At 38.8% G+C, this 7423-nt stretch overlaps 1 non-coding gene across 1 annotated transcript; it reads left to right on the forward strand.

Moving 5' to 3' along the window:
* Positions 1-6842: 6842 nt before the first annotated feature.
* On the forward strand, positions 6843-6949 carry LOC122737509. The gene has a single exon (XR_006354343.1). It is a non-coding gene; the product is annotated as a U6 spliceosomal RNA (small nuclear RNA).
* The last annotated feature ends 474 nt before the right edge of the window (positions 6950-7423 follow it).

Genomic DNA, 7423 nt, shown 5'->3' on the forward strand with positions numbered 1-7423 from the left:
AGATCTCTTTGAGGTCTCCTAAAAAAAAAAAAGCACAGCTTTGGAACAAGGAAGACTTGTATGAGTCACACACATTTTTTTTTTTTTTTTTTGGTGAGGCAATTGGGGTTAAGTGACTTGCCCAGGGTCACAAAGCTGGTAAGTGTTAAGTGTCTGAGGCCGGATTTGAACTCAGGTACTCCTGAATCCAGGGCCGGTGCTTTATCCACTTCGCCATCTAGTTGCCCCCACACACCACATTTTTGCACCCTCTTTTACCTCTCTCTCAAGAAGTAGGTAGTATGTTTCAACATTAGTCCTTTGGAAATATGGTTGGTCATTAATCTGATCAGAGTTATCAGATCTTTCAGAGTCATTTGTCTTTACAATATTGTTGTCACTGTATAAAGTGTTCTCTTGGTTCTGTTCATATTCTTCATCAGTTCATACAAATCTTCCCAGGTTTCTCTGAAAACATCCCCTTCATCATTTCTTACAGCATAGTAGTATTATATCACATTTATATGCAATAACTTGTCTAGCCATTCCCCAATGGATGGGCACCTTCCTCAAATTCCTATTCTTTGCCACCTCAAAAAGAGCTATAAATACTTTTGTGCGTCCTTCATTAGAGTTTATTTTGCTTAAGGATTAATCTCTCCCTTGATCTAACCTCACTCTAGTTTCCTCTTCTGCCTTCTCCTCTGTTTCCCTGTTGAGTAAAACTATATTTCTTTTCTTTCTTTCTTTTTTTTTTTTTTGGCAGGTCAATAAGGGTTAAGTGACTTGCCCAGGGCCATACATCTAGTAAGTGTCAAGCGTGTGGGACTGGGGATTTTTAACTCAGGTCCTCCTGAATCCAGGGCTGGTGCTTTATCCACTGCACCATCTAGCTGCCCCTGAAACTATATTTCTGAACTCACTTTTGTTCAATTTAGATTTTAGGAAAAAATGTATAGAAGACAGAAGTAAGACTAGATAACAGAGAATTTATATGAGTGTGGCACCATAAAAAGTACTAGGAATGTAAAGATCAGAATGAACTGAGGTGGTGAAGGAAATTAAGGACAACAACAAAAAGGTTTTTAAAAAAATTTTTTAAAAGCTATTTTGTATTTTTAAAAATTTGATGCAGTTCTTTATATATTTGAGAAATGAAGCCTTTATCAGAGATATTTGTTTCAAAAATTCTTTGCCAGTTTTCTACTTGCCTTGTAATCTTGGTTACATTAGTTTTGTTTTTGCAAAAGCTTTTTAATTTTATATAATCAAAATGATCTATTTTACATATAATTTTATTCTCAATATCTTCTTTGGTCCTAAATTCTTCCCTATCCAAAAATCTGACAGATAGACAATTCCATAATCCTTTATTTTTCTTAAGGCATAATCCTTTATTTGTAAATCATGTACCCAATTTTGACCTTATTTTAGTATATGGTGTGAGATGTTAGTTGATACCTAATTCCTGCCATATTGTTTTTCAGTTTTCCCAGCAGTTTTTGTTAAATAATGAGTTTTTGTTGCAAAAGCTTGGCTCTTTGGGTTTATCGCATGCTAGATTACTATAGTCATTTACTATAGTGTTGTTTCTATCTATCTATTGCACTGATCTCCCTCTCTATTTCTTAGCCAGTACCAGATTGTTTTGATAATTACCGCTTTATTGTACAGTTTGAGATCTGGTACTGCTAGACCACCTTCTTTTGTATTTTTTTCATTGATTCCCATGATATCCTTGAACTTTTGTTTTTCCAGATGAATTTTGTTGTTATTTTTCTAGCTCTATAAAATATTTTTTGATAGTTTGATTGGTATAGCACTAAATAAATAAATTAACTTAGGTAGGATTGTCATTTTATTATATTGACTCTTCCTACCCTTGAGCAATTAATATTTTTCCAATTATTTAGCTCTGACTTTATTATTTATTTATTTATTTATTTATTTTTGCGGGGCAGTGGGGGTTAAGTGACTTGCCCAGGGTCACACAGCTAGTAAGTGTCAAGTGTCTGAGGCCGGATTTGAACTCAGGTACTCCTGAATCTAGGGCTGGTGCTTTATCCACTGCGCCACCTAGCCGCCCCCTGACTTTATTTTTGTGAAAAGCGTTTTGTAGTTCTGGTCATATAGTTGCTGTGTTTGTCTTGGGAGGTAGACTCCTAAGTATTTTATATTGGCCATAGTTATAAAAATGTTTAACCTGAAAAAAATGTTATTTTGGGAGGAAAAAAGAATCAAAGAAGGGAAGGGAAGTTTGCTTGGGGTGAAAGGTATGACATTTATATTAAACATGACAGAACAATAACCAAAAAAAAAAAAAGGTAACAGGGAGTTGATAACCAAAATAAGGAAGGAGAAACTAATTGAACCCCTACTGCTCTTGATAAATTCAAATCACATGGCCCAGATGTGCATCCTTGGTACTGAAAGAACTGGCGAATGTGATTGCAGAGCTTCCATTAGAGAAATGTGAAAAATCATGGAAAATGGAAGTGGTACAAGATGGGAGCAAGGACACCATTTTGTCCCCATTAAAAAAAAAGGAACAGAACAAAGTCTTCAAACCCATGGGCCAGTGAGTTTGACTTCAATTCCTGGGAAAATTCTCAGATGGATCCTCAAAGAGATGGTTGGTAAACATCTTAAGCATAGGGAAGTGATGCTTAAAAAGAACAAGCATCACTTCATTAAGAACATATCATGCAAGACTAACCTCATTTCCTTTTGGGACAGGATTACTAAACTAGTAAGTGAAGGAAACGCTGTGACCATAGATACCTAGGTCTTAGCCAAGCCTTGATGGAATATCATAATATTCTGGTAGATAAGATGGAGACATATGAATAAAATTAATACTACCATCTATTGAATGGTCATTTCTCTCACTCGCTCTATTTTCTCTGCAAAGAACAGACTTTATATTAAACATGACAGAACAATAACAAAAACTAGTTGGAAGTTTGAATAGTACAAAACTACTCTGAAGAGTAGTTGTTAATGGTTCAGTGTCTAAAGGGGCAAGACTTCTTTAGTCGCTTATGCCAGGAATCTGTACATAGCCCTGTTTTGTTTAATATTTTTATCAGTTATTTGGATAGCTAGGTGGTACAGTGGATAAAGCACCAACCCTGGATTCAGAAGGACTTGAGTTCAAATCCAGCCTCAGACACTTGCCACTTACTAGTTGTGTGACCCTGGGCAAGTCACTTAACCTTCATTGCCCTGTCAAAAAAGCAAAACAAACAAAAAACAATTTCAAAAGTATAAGATGGGGGTGTCATGGTTAGATGGATGTTGAATTGATAAAGATCTGGGGATTTCATTGGCTCCCAAATTCAATATGAGTCAGCAATGTGATGTAGCAATCGAAAAAGCTAATGCAATATTGGACTGCATTAAAGGGCCATAATGCCTAGGAACAGAAAGATGAGTCCCCTTGTACTCTACCCTCATCACTTTTCACCTGGAGCATTGTGTTCATTTTAATTTAAAATTTAAAATGTAAAAAAGTTATTAAATTTTATTAAACTTTAGTTTTTAATTTTTAAATTGATTTTTAAAATTGAAATTTAGAGGGCAGCTAGGTGGCGCAGTGGATAAAACACTGGCCCTGGATTCAGGAGGACCCGAGTTTAAATCCAACCTCAGACACTTGACACTAACTAGCTGTGTGACCCTAGGCAAGTCACTTAACCCTCATTGCCCTGCAAAAACCAAAACAAAACAAAATACATAAAATTTAAACTTAAAAAAGACATGGAAATCTGTAAAGTGGCCAGAAGAAGGCAGTCAGGATAGCAAAGGGCCTTGAGTCCTTGTTGGATGTGCATTAGTTGAAGGAACTGGGGCTGTTTCGATGACATATCTATCAAATTTTCAGGTGTTATGAGAGGCAGTGTGATGCAGTGAGAAGAGCACTGAATTTGAGGTCAGAGGACCTTAGCTCAAATTTTGTCTCTGTCATGTATGACCTATGTCAGTCTGGGCAAGTCACTTAACTATCTCTAGGTCTTGATTCCTCATATGTAAAATAGTAGGCCTTCACCAGTCACAGACGACCACAGATCAGCACCTTGAAGAGCCACAGGCCACAGTGTGGCTGTGCAGTCTGATACGGGAGCCGCAGCTCCTGAGTGACTTATAACCAGTAACTGCCGCATCCCGTGTTGTATCTACCCCATGAGGAGTAGCTGGAGTGTCCTCTCCAGGGCTCTGGCCTGGGTGGATCAATATGGAAAACAAGCTGTTGCCCATGCAGCAGGTTTTCCCTCTCCGCGACACTGGTGGATCCAAAGAAGAGGCAGAGCCAATACAGTTTGGCACCAGTGCTCCGAAGGAGTTGCCAGAAGGATGTGATGTCCAACATCCAACTGCCTAAGGGACTCCAACTCCTGATTTGTCCTTGGGGTTAACTCCCGAAGCCTTTCCCATATATGGGTATAGCCGCAAGGCAGCAGAAGTTTAAAATCAGGGTTTCCTTCCCCTAGGCCGGTTGCCTGCCAAGGCTAACGAGCCCCACCTGCCTGAAGCTGCTGGTTTTAAGGCACCAGTGACTCGCCTTGGCCCCTTCTCCTGTTAGTGGAAACAGTTCTGCCACGAGAAGGCCAGGAGTTGGGCTTCGGTTGTCAGAGGCTATTTGAGATGCACGCCATTGGAGCATTTTATAGAGAGTGGGAGTTTATCCCCACTCCCACCCTGGCATGACAAACCTTTGGAACCTCTGTAAAATAAGAGATTGAGAATAGATGACTTTTATAGTCCCTTTCAGCTCTAAATGTATATATGATGTTAAGAAGCTGGTGTAAAGGCTAGACTTATTTCATTGCTATAGGACAATGGCTCTCAGACTTTTTGGTTCAGGCCCCCTCTACACTCTTTTTTTTTTTTTTTTTGCTTGTTTTTGCGGGGCAATGGGGGTTAAGTGACTTGCCCAGGGTCACACAGCTAGTAAGTGTTAAGTGTCTGAGGCTGGATTTGAACTCAGGTACTCCTGAATCCAGGGCCAGCGCTTTAACCACTGCACCATCTAGCTGCCCCCCCTCTACACTCTTAAAAATATTAAAGACCCCCAAGAGTTTTTGTTTATTTAGGTTATACTTATAGATATTTACCATATTAAAGATTAAGATATCTTAGTATTATTATGAAAACAGTATTGAGCTTGTAGAGGCCCTAAAATTATTCTAGGGTTCATAGATCACATTTTGAGAACTGCTCCTCTAGGGAATTCCCAGGTGAGGTGGGCACATTTGGGGGAACTTATACACCCTTAGAGAGTTGTCTAAAGCTTTGAGAGGTTAATTGACTTTCCCAGTATGTGTCAGAGTAGAACTTGAACCCAGATTTTCCTGGCACTGGGGTTGGCTTTCTATATGCTATGTCATGGTGCTAATCTATGCCTTGTTGAATGACAATGGAGATTCATAAAGATCTCAAGAAGCTAAATGAGCCAAATATAATACAGTTAATTTAATAAAGATACATGCAAAGCATAAAACACTTAGATTTGAACACTGGACCACAAAAAATACAAGTTGGGAATAGGCTGAGTGGGACTCATAACTAGATGACCATTAAAGAGAAAAAGCCATAGAGGTCTTAATGGTTGGTGAATAACATACTTCTCATTGGGATGAAATTGGCAACTCCTCAAAAGCTCCAGCAAACTTGGAGTGTGATTAACAGGAACTTGCTTAGTGTACAGGTAGAGTGAAGGGACAGTCCTGTTGTACTAGAAAACTTCTGGAATGTGGTATTCTATTCTTGGCTCTCCATTTTTAAAAAGGACATTATTAGTCTTGAGCATGTCCACAGAAGGTCAGTGGAAATGGTGGATAGAACTTGAAGCCAAGCAATACAAGGATAAATTGAAATAAAAGGGGGATATTAAGGGAAGAGAAAAGGTTTAATGTAGATCTAATAACTGTTTTCGAGTAATCCCATTGTTGCAAAGCAGGAGAGGGATTAGATTTGGTTTTAGCCCCAGAGGCCAGAATTAGGATCAATGGGTGGAATTTGCGGAGGAAAATGATTTTTAGCTCAATATAATGAAATTCTTTCTAATAATTAGATTGTCTAAAAGTGGAAAGTACATCCCTTGAAAGGGAGGCTAGGTGGCGCCAGAGTGCATAAAGTGCTGGACCTAGAGTCAGGAAGACTCACCTTCCTGAGTTAAAATCTGGCCTCAGATACTTACTAGCTGTGTGACCCTGGACAAGTCATTTAATCCTTTTTGTCTCAGTTTCCCCATCTGTAAAATGAGCTGCAGAAGGAAATGGCAAACAACTCCTGTGTTTTTTGCCAAGAAAAGCCCAAACGAGGTCACAGAGTTAGACACAATTGAAATGACTAAACAACAATAATGTCGTTGAAAAAGCAGGTTTCCTATGACTAGAAATAGGTTTAGAGTTGGAAGCAACCTTAGAGGTCATCTAGTCCAACTCTCTCATTTTATAGACAAGAACTGGGGCCTAGACAGATTAAGTGACCTACACAAAGTCACATGGGAGGATTCAAACCCAGTTCTTCTGACTCCAAAGTCCTATACAACCTCTCTTTTTTTTTTTCCAGGGCAATGAGGGTTAAGTGACTTGCCCAGGGTCACACAGCTAGTAAGTGTCAAGTGTCTGTGGCTGGATTTGAACTCAGGTCCACCTGAATCCAGGGCCGGTACTTTATCCACTATGCTTCCTAGCTGCCCCCACAACCTGTTTTAAGAGGGATTCCTGCTCAGGTAGAGGTTGGAGTACATGACTTCTTCAGTTCCTGTCCTGAGATTCAATGAGTTATATTTTAAATTCAACTATTTTATCATTTAAATTATTTGGAGGCAGAGACTGTTATTTAAAAACTATTTTTTTGTGCTTACTTTGGCTGCACATATACTAAAATTGGAATGATACAGAGAAGATTAGCATGGCCCCTGTGCAAGGATGACACTCAAATTCGTGAAGCATTCCATATTAAATGATTTTTTTGTATCCCTTGCATTAATTAATTGTTAAATTGAATTACACAAAAATTAAACTCAAAGGTTAAATGGGCACATCAGTATGGGGTTGGGAACTTTTTTATTTTTTCAAGTTATCACACATAGGTGGTAACTTATTCTGCTTATGCTTAAGAAGCAGATACAACCCTTCATGAATTTCCCTTGTACAGGAAACCTTTTTAATCTCAGACTTCATTTTCTCCTCTCATTCTCTCTTCTTCTTCTTCTTCTTCTTCTTCATTTGCAGGGCAATGAGGGTTAAGTGACTTGCCCAGGGTCACACAGCTAGTAAATGTTAAGTGTCTGAAGTCAAATTTGAACTCAGGTCCTCTTGAGTCCAGGGCTGATGCTTTATCTTCTGTGCCACCTAGCTGCCCCTCTCTCCTTTCTTCTTTCCCTTCCTCCCCCAATATCCCTTAAAGATTTCTCTTTTTTATCCTTGACCTGCAT

Source organism: Dromiciops gliroides, chromosome 1 (genome assembly GCF_019393635.1).
Source record: "Dromiciops gliroides isolate mDroGli1 chromosome 1, mDroGli1.pri, whole genome shotgun sequence".
In the NCBI taxonomy this organism is placed as follows: Eukaryota; Metazoa; Chordata; class Mammalia; order Microbiotheria; family Microbiotheriidae; genus Dromiciops; species Dromiciops gliroides.